The sequence below is a fragment of the Capsicum annuum genome, chromosome 9 (assembly GCF_002878395.1).
Source record: "Capsicum annuum cultivar UCD-10X-F1 chromosome 9, UCD10Xv1.1, whole genome shotgun sequence".
Classification (NCBI taxonomy): domain Eukaryota; kingdom Viridiplantae; phylum Streptophyta; class Magnoliopsida; order Solanales; family Solanaceae; genus Capsicum; species Capsicum annuum.
Genome location: NC_061119.1, coordinates 212009172 through 212022262, shown reverse-complemented (window position 1 = coordinate 212022262; position 13091 = coordinate 212009172).

Sequence of the window (13091 nt, the reverse complement as noted above, 5' to 3'; positions counted from 1 at the left end):
ACAAATTTTGTATCTTGACGTATGAGTATCAAAATAAGAAGAGGTTTTTTTGCATTGAAAACTGTACTTGCAGATCTATGTCCCATGTGAAAAACACCATCAGTTTACTTCTATATTTTCTCAGGTTCTTTTCTGAAGTTACAGCCTAATACTTTATTTCTCATTAGATTTGGATACTTCATGAATTTCATCTTCTACATTAAATTTGGGCCGCATTACTTCTGCAATGTGTTGAAGGCCGGACTCAAGCAATATTCAAAATACTATAAATCTTTTCCTTGTTGAGAAGACTTCATTGCTTAGGAGATAATAAAGAATCCTTTTGATTTTAAGATGGCATCTGTAAAGGACTCTAACTACATATTCAAGCTTCATACTTTTTTTTCCTTTTGCTCTTTTATTTATTTTCTATTTTTTTCTATTATTTATTATTTTTGTATAGAGCCATTCACAGTTTAGAGTCATGTGGGTCAGGAGTGATTTGACTTGTAGTTTAAGATCGTGCGTCAAGAAATATTTTTACTTGCAATTTAGGCTCATGCATCGAGGAGCATTTGGACATGCAGTTTAGACTCGTGCATCGAGAAACATTTTAATTTGTAGTTTAGGCTCAAGCATCGAGGAGCATTTTGGAGAAAAATTCCTATAATGTAACTTTCCTCCAAACCCTTTGTAATGAAGTATTGTTTCACTTCAGTTTGGTATTTATTACCCCCATTGGTTGAAGCAGATTTGCATTTAATTTTGTTTCGACTTTTGAAAGTTGGATTTTAGAAGTCCCATGATATTTTTTTCTTTGCGAGCGATCTATGTCCAAGTATCACCTTTTTTTCTATTGGAGAAGTCGTTTGTCATGGATTTGCTTGTTGTTTTCATTTAAGACTGGAACCCCAATTGGGTTAAATCTCCCAAATTGTAGCATGATGATTTCTTCAACTTTTGGTGATTCCAAAGAGTGCATGGGTTGTAGAGCTTTTGATATTGAACCTTTTATATGGTGCAGTTTGGCGCTAACATGATTTGCATCAACTGTATCGCCATCATTAATGATGATCGTTCCCTCTTACATTAATGTCATGATCTTTTCTTTCTAGATGAAGTATTTTGTGGTGTGATGACTAACCATGTGGTGAAATTTGCAGTACTTAGATCATCAACTTTATTTGATTCTTCGGGTCGCTTAGACTTAGGGAGTTCAATGAATTCTTTGGCTAGCAACTCGTTGAGAATTCTAGGAACATCAGAGCAAAAAAAAGGATATACCTTTACTTGTAACTCCTTCAAGGTTGGTTGATTTTTCATCTGTCGCATTTGTTTCTTTGGAACATTCTCTTTTAAGTTTTTTCTTGTGGAGGATTTCATAAAACTTACAGTTGTCACCATAGATTCCCCAATTTGATCTTCTGATGAGTCTTTGAATTTAGTGACTTCTTTCCTAGGATAAAAAACAGGTGACGCCATTATATGATTTGCAATGCTTAGTCCATGTCATGAGTCTGCATAGCTAATTCTTCAAAAGTTTGAGGCTTAATTCCTTAGAGGATATACAAGAGGTGCCAATGCATCCCTTGAATGCAAACTTCAACTGCAGAAGTTTCCAAAATTTGATCCTTGCAATCAAAGCTTAATGTTCGCTAGCGATTTATGAAGTCCAGTACAGGATCATCTTTACTTTGTCTTATATTTGTCAACTCCATCATACTGACCATACGACATGTGCTATAAAAATGATTTTGGAACTGAATTTCTAGTTGCTGCTCCCAATAATCAATTGATTCAGACTCCAAGTTTGTGTACCAATCAAAAGCGTTATCTTTCAAAGAGCAAACAAACTATTTGACAAAAAGATCACCATGTGTACCAGTACTGCTACAAGTCTCAATGAAATGAGCAATGTGTTGCCTTGGATTTCCCTTTTCATTAAATTGTTGAAACTTTGGCGGTTGATATCCAATTGGCATCGGTAATCCCTCGATTCTCCTAGAATACGGCTTTGAGTATCCTACAAAACTTTGTGATGGACCGCTATATTGTGCCTTGATGGTGTTTGCAATCATATCTTGCAGTTGTTGAACTGTTAGAGTATCCACTGAAGCAATTCGATCATCACAGTGATTTTCACTTAACTTGATGAGAGATTTACCATCAAATTTTTATCGCGGTGTTAGATTATAATTTGACTCTCTAGGATGGTAGAGATCTAAATTGATCATAAGTCGGGTGATTTGATGATCTTTCTCATCAACAGACTTCTTTAAGGATTCAATGATTTGCTCCATCATTGCAAACTTCTCATCCATGTCAACTGCATCAACCATGAAAGTGTTGACTTTCACTGAAGTTGGAGAATTCGTTAAGTCTTCAGATTTTCCAAAGTTGCAGTCGGTTTCAGACGGTTCATCTGATAACATAGATGCAAAGTTGCCCCTAGGGGTTGTAGTTACAACTGAAATTTGAGACTTTTCCCTTTTCATTATCTCTAAAAATGTGAAGTATTGGGATCCATCTAATGCACAAGAATTGAGATTGTGTCGATTGATGGAGGCAACAAGTTTTATCTCAGTAGACGTGGCAATAATAGACTTTTTGCACAAAACTTTTTGATTTTTCTGAAGTCCATTGTAGTAGTTGAACTTGTGAGTTTTCAATTTGTAGAAGGAAGAAATGAAGAGAAAAACTGGTCTCACTGGGCGTGCCAAAATTTATTCGCAACAAATTTTCATAATGTTGAAAATTAACTACAAGAAAAAATAAAATAAACAAAAAGAATAATTTAATTTAAATGAATCTTGTGAGTACAATTCTGTTGTTCTCTTGATTCTTCTCTCCTAAACTTTTACCGTTATTCGAGGACCTTCCGTAGCGTGTTTCTCCAATGTAGGATGATTTGAACCTCCTATAAATGCATTTGGATCTTCAGGAATTTTAGACAACACTTCGTCTTGTCGAATTGATCTCCAGGCAAAACTCTGTTAGTTAATTCTTTAAAGAGTTGTGTAGTCAATGCAAAGCTTTCTCGAATGCTTGCAGAATGACCTTAAAAAATTATGTAATCCTCCTATTTATAGTTGTAAGGGTGGGTAGTCCAAGTGTAAATAAACTCTTCTGTCTTATTCTAATTGGTCCATTCAGTTTTCAAGTTTATCACAAAAGTTATGTGATAAGGTTGCTTGTGATTGACCAAAAATATGTCATTTGGGAGACTTGGCGATGTTTCATTAGCTCTTAAAATTGACTTGGATTGCCACATCATTTGAGTGTGTGTCCTTGTCTTGTTGGTCTTTAATTTGACTGGGATGCCACGTCACTTGACACGTGGCGTGAATTTGGCCCTCAATGGGAGATGAACCTCACCTTGATGAGGAATAAAATGACATTATTTTTAAAGTCCAAAATAATTTTAGACCAAATAAAATATGGATCAAATTCAAATTTTATATGAATTTGACCCAATAAATTTTATATGTCTACAATACGTAATTGACAATTTTATAATAATTAAATTCTGAAGCCAAGCTGGCTCTGCACATTGTTTAGGTAACATAACACACTTTTAACGTGTCCAGACGAGTTCAATAGTTAGCTATTACCTCTATATAAGCATTTGATACCTTATCAACGAGATCATACAATAGCCAATATCATATCTAATATTTCTATATTCCAAGAAGATCATATAGAATGTCTACCATTTTCAAGATTATTTGGATCTAACAAAAAAGAGATTATGTTCTATGTTGCTCAGATTCTTTAAAAGTATCATTAGACGTGTCTCTGATTCTCCAAAATTAGTCCATTTTTGGAGAATTCTACATGGATGCGGTATCATTTTTGCAGAGTCTGAGCAATATAGTGTGTTTATATGCTTCAACAACATGCTTCAACAACCTCCTAATCTACCCACATGTCTATCTTTCTTATTCCTGCCAATCTCTTGAAAACCTTTATCAATACCAGCTTCACCTACTAGTATTTCTTTTCTTGATTTAGATTTTTTTCTTGGATTTTGTCTGCTTCTACTTTTAGCCTCTCAACTCTTCATCAATGTCTGAACCATCCACATTAGATATATTTTCACTATTCAGATCTGATTCAATACTGGGAAAATTTGATTCATCACCATTCAGATCTTCATTAAGACTTCTATTCCTATTACCATCACTGCCTATATCAACTTCATCATTAGAATTTGGCCCTACTAAAAGAGGCACAACATTTTTCACAACCTCAAGATCTTCATCAATGTCATGAAAAACATACACATCAAACTCATTACCATCTTTTAACTCCTTCACAAACTTCAGTAATTGACTATCAGAAGTGATTTGAACTAAATCACCACCGTCTATATGTTGACAATAAAACTCCTTAACTTTTTAGTACCTGAGATCTTTGCTGTAGGAAAGAAATTCAACAAGATTGAAATGATTTTTATTAACTGCACTAACAAAGATATCTAACTCACCTTTATAACTAAGCTCAGGGTCAGCTTTTATTGTCTCCCCATGATGAAAACATGTCAAAATATAGTTGTCCATTTTTTTAATAAATCCCCAAAGATTTTGAACAAAACATAATACGCAAAATACTCTTAAACTTAAAAGTACCAAAATAACCCTGTCTTTATCAGCGAAATCTCCCAAATAGACCCTAAATTAGTGAAATTTTCAAAAAGTTGACAAATAACTCTATTTTTGTAACTGAAATCCCAAAAAAAAATCAAAAACACGAATTCAACCCAGGACTATAATTTCAAGGGGTAAACAGTCCAAACAAGAAGGAAAAAGATAAACTCAAAGAAAAATTTTAGTCCGGCCTTCAATTTCTTCAAATTTTAACTAAATATCTTTAAATTCGTCAATGAAAATGAATCAACACTTCATTGCAAGCATTTTACCTGCAAAATACACCATTAATAGTTACAAATCACTAACAATAAAAGAAGGATCGAAGAAAAAATGGAAAAAATCAATAAGATATACAAAGGGATTTCAAAGGGTTTCAATCAGATTTGGAAATTAATTTAGGAATTTTCTTATTTTTCCTCCTTTTAGTGGGTGTAGATGACGTGGAAAGTTATTTATACGTGACACATTTTAATTTGCATACAAAATCTACGTGTATGGATTGAAATACACGCACCTGAATTTTATTTTAATTAAAGCAAAAGGTGTCAAAGTGACACACTTTAAGGCTAGTTTAGGTGTTTAAAATGAAAATAGTTCACTTGAGGTGCTCAAGTGAAAGATGGTGCTTAGTTAAGGGGTCTATCGATGTGTTCTGTTACATATTCTCTATCATTGCATGCTTGTCATCCGGGCCAAGCCGATTCAAACCGGCACCGCCCCACTAGTTACCGGTTCCTATGCCGGTCTGGTATCGGTTCAGATCTTTATGGATCGGTCCGGTTCGGATCCAACAGTAAATTCTCCCAAATAAATCGTGATTGGACTTAGTGTAAATCTAGTTTTGACCAGTTCAAACCGGTCAAAATATTTAAAAACAAGTTAAATTCGAATTTAAATGTTTTTTCTAATATATACTATATATACACACCTATATACATTTTAAATACATTAAATAATAAACTTATAACATATATACATTATATATTATACTACTTTAAAAATATATACACATGTATACATTAAATATATACTATTTTAGTTTATAGAATATATAAACACATATATATGTATAATATAATATATATATATATACTACTACTTACAATATTACTTGAAACAATATACATACAACATGTATAGACTATATATATACTACTTTAGAGTCTATAAAAAATATATACACATATACATACACTATAATATATATGCTACTTAAAATACTACTTCCTCCGTTTAAAAAAAGAATGACCTGATTTGACTTGACACGAAATTTAAGAAAATGAAGAAGACTTTTAAATCTTGTGGTCTTAAATAAAAAATGCTTTAATCCTGTGGTCCTAAGCATGTCACGTGGAAAGTTAAAAGTAAAAAGTTGCTAAAAATGGAAAAAGGTCATTCTTTTTGAAACGGCCTAAAAAGGAAAGTAGGTCATTCTTTTTTAAACGGAGGGAGTACTTGAAATAATGCATACAATATATATACACTATATATATACTACTTTAGAAAATATATACACATGTATACATTAAATATATACTATTTTAGTCTATTGAAAATATATACACATATATGCATACAATATAATATATATATATATATATATATATATATATATATATATATATATATATATACTACTTAAAATACTACTTGAAATAATATACATACAACATATATACACTAAATATGTACTACCTTAGAAAATATATACACATGTACACTTTAAATATATACTATTTTAGAGTCTATAGAAAATATATACACATATATACGTACAATATAATATATATACTACTCAAATACTACTTTAAATAATATGCATGCACCATACATACACTATATATATACTACTTAAAATACCACTTGAAAGCAGAATAAATACTACTTAAAATACCACTTGAAAGTTGAAAGGTATATACATTACATGTTATAGTACTTTAGAAAATATACACACATATATACATACAAGATTACAATGTATACTTCTTAATATAATAATACTTGAGGTTTTGAATATACATTCAAAAATTAACAATTTTACATACAACACTTAAAAGATAAAATTATATAATATTTTTATATGGCAATACTAGTAGTCTAAGTAATATTTGCTAACATTATTTTTATTTTTTCATCATATGTATATATGTCTATGTTTATTACTTAGTGTAAAGTTTGATAGTAACATATTAAAGGTATTTAATTCAAACTAGACATTTAATTGAAATGAAACAAATAAGTAAGCAGTGAAGGAATGTTGTATTTTATTAATTGTAAAATGATCCAAAACTTATAAGTTACATGAATGAGAAATCTATGGATTTTGCATCATTTTTTCCAACTCGTGCATGTTAATATTAACGGAAACTACCATAGGAAAGTCAAAAGCAATGGGGGCAAAATCATGCATTGGACTTGATTGTGTTGCGTTCTCCCATGAAGTCATAATTTTTTCAAGATTCTGTTTGTCTTTTGGCTCCTACTCTATTCCTTGATTTCTTCGTTCCTCTCTAATTCAATCTTTAAGGCAAACTAGAACATTTATAGCATTGCTTCTCAATGAGTATTGGTTTTCTCCAAGTTGTTGTCGTCCCTGACTAAAAGCACTTTCCGATGCAACTGTTGGCATTGGAACTTCAATATATTTCTAGCTAATCTTAAAAACACAGGATATTATCTTTCATTATTCTTCCATCAATTCAACACGTTGATTCTTGATCTACGATCCTCTAATGGCTATCGAAGATAATACTTAAGCTCTTCTTGAAAATTTATTCTGTGTGTTGAAGGCGCAACCCTAACCCAAACATTTAAATCAAAAAAGTAATCAGGACAACCACTATGTGCCTACCTTTTAGAAGATGATGAATCCTCGGGAGCTTGAGGAGAGATAGTTGGAGTGATATTTTTTGATACAACTACATCAAGTAAACCGGCATAATAGTTATATAATGCTTTCATGTAACTGTTTCCATCACTCATAGTCGTAAACAAAGAAGGTTCTTCTTCAGGCTCTATCTCTAAAGCATTATAAATAATACAACTAAATTCGGACACAGTATTATATTTCATACATATATTTATTACAGCACCAATTAAGTAAATTGGAAAAAGTGGATAAAAATATTTTTTAAATTTGGCAATCATAACTTCAATAGCTTCTTTGTAACCTTCTCTATTCTTATATTCTTTAAGCAAACAAGAAATTTCGGCTAAATAAGCTAAAATATTATAAATAGTAGGATGATAAGCAAAAAAATTCAACCGTAGCTATAAAAATATTTTTCAAAAATTGAACAAGATCATCAATTGCAGCCTAATAAGAATCATGTAGATACACTCATGAACAAAGCTAGAATATTGATTAAAAGTCATTGTAATCGAAAATTTATAAGCAAGTAAGTTTTTAAATAAATATAAGTAGCATTGCATCTAGTATCACATTCTTCAGACATAAATATCGGCCTAAGTCCATTTTGTTCACATTTAGCTTTAAATTCTTTCACTCTACATTTTCGATTATTTTCTTGAATAAAGTCAACAGCAGGACGGACCTTTTCAATATAAAACTCAAAAAATTCAAGACTATCTCTTACAATGAAATTATATATATGACAAGCACACTTAAAATGAAATATTTCAGGTAAAGGCCGAGAATGTTCAACTTTTAACAAGTAATTATTAAAAACAATACATAAAACTTTTCTTTGAATACCATAATATTTTGCAACTTTAGTAATGGATTCAAAAATAAATTTTCCAGTTTATCTATGTTCTTCATCATACAAAAATGCTAGAACACGTTTTTGCATAACAAAATTATCATCTATCCAGTGACAAGTAATTGTTAAATAATTATTTTTATTAACAGCACGATCAAGATCAGAAGTTAGAGCAATTCTACATGAATTTTTTTTAATAATGCAGGTAAATAATAAACATATTTTGCATGGAGTCTAAAAATATCGGTCCGACAAGTATTTCTAGAAATACCTGTAAACATATGATTATAAATTGCTTGAATATAATGAATAAAAGCATCCGAAGAAGCAAAAGTGAAAGGCAAAAAATCCACAACTATTATTTTCTCTATTTCTTCCCGATCCTTTATTTTAATATAATTCTTAACTAATTGACCGGTTGTTGAGTTCAATCTAGTTTGTGCTGGCCCACCAACAGTCTCACCACCTTGTGCAATACTTAACTCTCTTGCATGTCTATCTCTTAAATGTCTCATCAATGTACCCGTACCCCCTTTATTACCTCTGGTTTAATGCTCGTATACAATTTAACAAATATAATATTGCACCTTACTTCTCCCTTCTATTTTCGAAAAAAATTCTCATGCAATACTAGTTCTTCTACAAGTTATTGCAGGGGCATTGGAAGGAAGATTAACCGATTTGGATCTAACATTAGCATTTTCAACTTCGGATGTCTCACCAATATTTTTGGCACGACCCAATAATGAGGGTCATGATGGCACTTATCGCGGTGTACCTTGACAAGTAAGCCTATCACCCAAACTGATACAAAAAGGGAAAAAGACATAAATATCCCAAGGTAAGGCTTCTAGAATGAGGCCAAACCATAAAAGTAATCATAACAATGTAGAAAGAACTTATTCAAAATATCAATCATGCCTAAAACTTGGTATCAATAGTGTAAGAACTACTAATACAATCCAGGAGTCAAATACATTAGAAAAATAACCACAAGGAAATAATATCTGTCTCTGAATACAAATAAAGACATAACTATTATAGAAAGATAGAGGTGAACTCTGGACGCATAAATGTCCAGCCGCTATCTTAGAAACTCCAACAATCGCCCGAGTAAAGCAAACTGAGGCACACTTGAGCTAGAACTTACAAAAAAAGGGCGCAATAGGCATGAGTACGGTCCACTTGTACTCAGTAGGTATCATAGGCTGACCAAGCAAAGTAGTAAATAAAGTATGCAAAATATATACACTAAGAGCACGTCACCTGCTATCAGAAAATATCCCACAAACGAAGCTCACACTGCTTGCACTAATATTTCTAATATCACATACACACCAAGATAGAACATGAGTATGTATTATATCACATATAAGTAGAACAAGGGGGAACATGTATATACAAGATCATCAAATACAAGTAAAAGAATATAATGCAATTACATAGATGGCAAGTCAATACGACAATAAAACACAATATAAATACAATAAAGTAAATGCAATGTATATGATGATAATGATGAAGATGATGCATGAGGTCATCACACAACCTCTGGGATCATCGCACAATCCTCGTATAAACATACGGAGATAAAGCTTTCCGATGTAGGACATATGGGGGGTTAGTCAATCTGTATACAATCTATATATCTCATATCTCCTTTCAGGAACATCCCTCTAAAAGAGTTTTATAAGGTGTTACAATATTTCCTCCCCGGCACATCCCTCGGAGGGGGGAGGCTTAAAAAGGTGTTGTCAATGTTACTCAGGTGTTGCCACTGTGGTACCAATATTTCATGAATGAGTATAATATGAGGATTATATGATCACAACCAATCACAATGAGTATTTTCACAACCAACCACTAATATATATCTACAACCAACCCCAATGATATATTCTCACAATCATGTTAGCCAATATCCACTGACTATTTTCGTTCCTCCACAAATTTCCATATGTTTCACATGCCAATAAAGTATGAATATAATCACAATACTACAATGGTACCATGTTAAGCATTTTAACAACACAATATAATTATTCACATGTATTCAAAACTATCAATATCACATAGGACTCCACAGAATCACACATATTACATAATATCTCAATTTCGATGATTACATCATATATAGTCCCCAACACGGGCACAACACATAGATAGTAATTTTTCATTATTAGTTCTCACCCTAACATCTATTTTGTATCATCATTTACTACCCAGCCTAATCTGAAAGAGTTAAGCCATAACCTACCTAAAAACTGAAACTGGTCTACTACACTTTGAATCCACGACATTTCTTTTCACGAACAATCTCGAACTCTATTAAAAACATAAAATAGAAAATCTACACATCAAAATAAAACCAATGACACCCATATTGACTACTTTTGATTCGGGATCAAAACAGACTCTCGAAATGGGTTTTCAAAAAAGAAGGAAAAATCAAAACTTTACTTCAAAAAAAGTTTTTCATATTTTTAAGAACCTACAGCTGAAAACCCAAGTTAAATCAAGTAAAAAATGAGGTTCAAATCCAAGAAAAATCATTCTTGAGCTTTACCGGATAAAATCTTTAAAATTCTGGTCAAAATCAAGAATCGTGATTTTTTTGAAGGTTAAATCGATGAAAAGTTAGTAATGATAAGATAAAAATATTATTCAAGTGAAAATGTGTGAAATTGAGATTCAAAATCAAGTCCTAAGATTGTTGGGGTTTTGAGAAATTTAACAAGAAATTACTAAAAAAAATGGTGAATTCTTACCTTAAATCCGTAATAAAATCAAGAAATAGATGTTAATCTAGCTTTCCAAGCTCTCATAAGCTTCACTTTCAAGTTCTCATACTATTTTAGGGTTTAACTCTCAAAAAGCAAGATGAAAAATGAGCAAAATGGACCCCAAAACTATTTTAATAGTGCAGAAAATCTGCACTAACTAGGAAAAGTTGTTGTTTTTATTTTTTAAGTCCAATCCGAACTTCAATAGGGTGCTCGGAATTCGTTCGGAGTCCGATATATGAAAATAAAATATGTAACCACACTAAATTCAATGTTTCAAATGCGTTGGAGAAGACAATTTTTTTTTAAAACAACATCATTTTCAAAAAGTTGGCCCCCAAAATTCAAAATTGCAATTGTCCAAATCGAGGGTTGAAATGAGAGTTACAAGCAGTAAAATCACACCAAATATCTTACCACCCTAAAATCGATATTTCGTATCTACTGGAGAAGTTGAATTTTTCATACGAGATCGTTTCAATCAAATGTGGGTCCCGCACCTATATTTTCAAATTTTTAACTTTTCGATCAATAGGTCGAAATGAGCTCGAGTGCACTGAGTCCTAAACCAAAGGTTTTCATAGCCTAAAATCGATATTCTAGCGCTTCTGGTTCCGTTTAGCCATCCATCTTACAAATCAAAAGATATTCCCATAAGTTTAAAATAAGGCTCTCGAAGCCATCAAAAACCACAATATCGCATAAATAGTATCAAAATGCATCAAAAACTGTGTCAATCATCCCACACCCCAGAAATACCATAATGCAACTATGGGGAGGGATAAAACAGTCAAATAACACAGAAAAACATATTTCACATGTTTTATCAAAAAGTAGATCGTTACATCATCCACTACTAAAAATCTAGTTCGTCCTCGAATTATAGGCAAAAGAAATACTTGAATCAATAAAGAGCTGGGAATAAGCACTACGCATATCAGACTCAACCTCCCAAGTAGCTCATCTACAGGTCGATTTCGCCATTGAACCTTAACCACAGGGATAACTTTAGAGTGCAACCGCCTAATATTTCTAGCCAAAAAAATGAAGACTGGCCCCTAATTTAAAAACCAACCGCTTATCTAACTGAGCTGACTCCCACCACATGATATCAGACTCATCTAGAATATAACAATGAAGCATAGAAACATGAAAAATAGATTGACCAACTGATAGGTCAAAGGGCAAAGCCAACTCATAAGTCACATCACCAACAGTCCGAAGAATCTCAAATGGACCAATATACATGGGGCTAAGCTTTCCCCTCTTTCCAAACCTCATCACACCCTTCATGGGTGAAAATTGAAGGAAAATATGATCAACAACACCAAATCTCAAGGCACAAAGTCTACGATCAGAATAGCACTTCTGCCTACTCTGAGCTGCTTTAAGTCTATCCTGAATGATCGGGACTTTATCCAAAGACTCACGACGCAAGTTTGTACCTTGAGATCTCACCTCTGAAATATCAAACCAACCTATTAGGGAGCAACAACACCTACCATACAATAACTCAAAAGGATCCATATCAATACTGGATGGTAGCTATTATTATTTGCAACCTCTGTTAAAGCCAAATGCTGATCCCACTAGCCACCAAAATCTATCACGCATGTACGAAGTATATCCTCCAAAACTTGGATAGTCCACTCTGACTGTCCATTAGTCAGGGGTTGAGACATTGTGCTAAGATTAACCTAAGTATCCAACTCATCCAGAAAAGTCTTCCAAAAGTGAGATGTCAATATAGAACCTTAATCTGAAATAATAGACACTGGCACACCATATAGATGCACAATCTCACGAATATAGATATGGACCAACCTCTCAGCACTGAATGAGACTTAAACCAGAATAAAATAAGCTGACTCGGTCAATCGATCCATGGTGACCCAAAAACTGTCAGAAACACGAGAAGTACGAGGCAAACCAGTCACGAAGTCTATAGTGATTCGTTC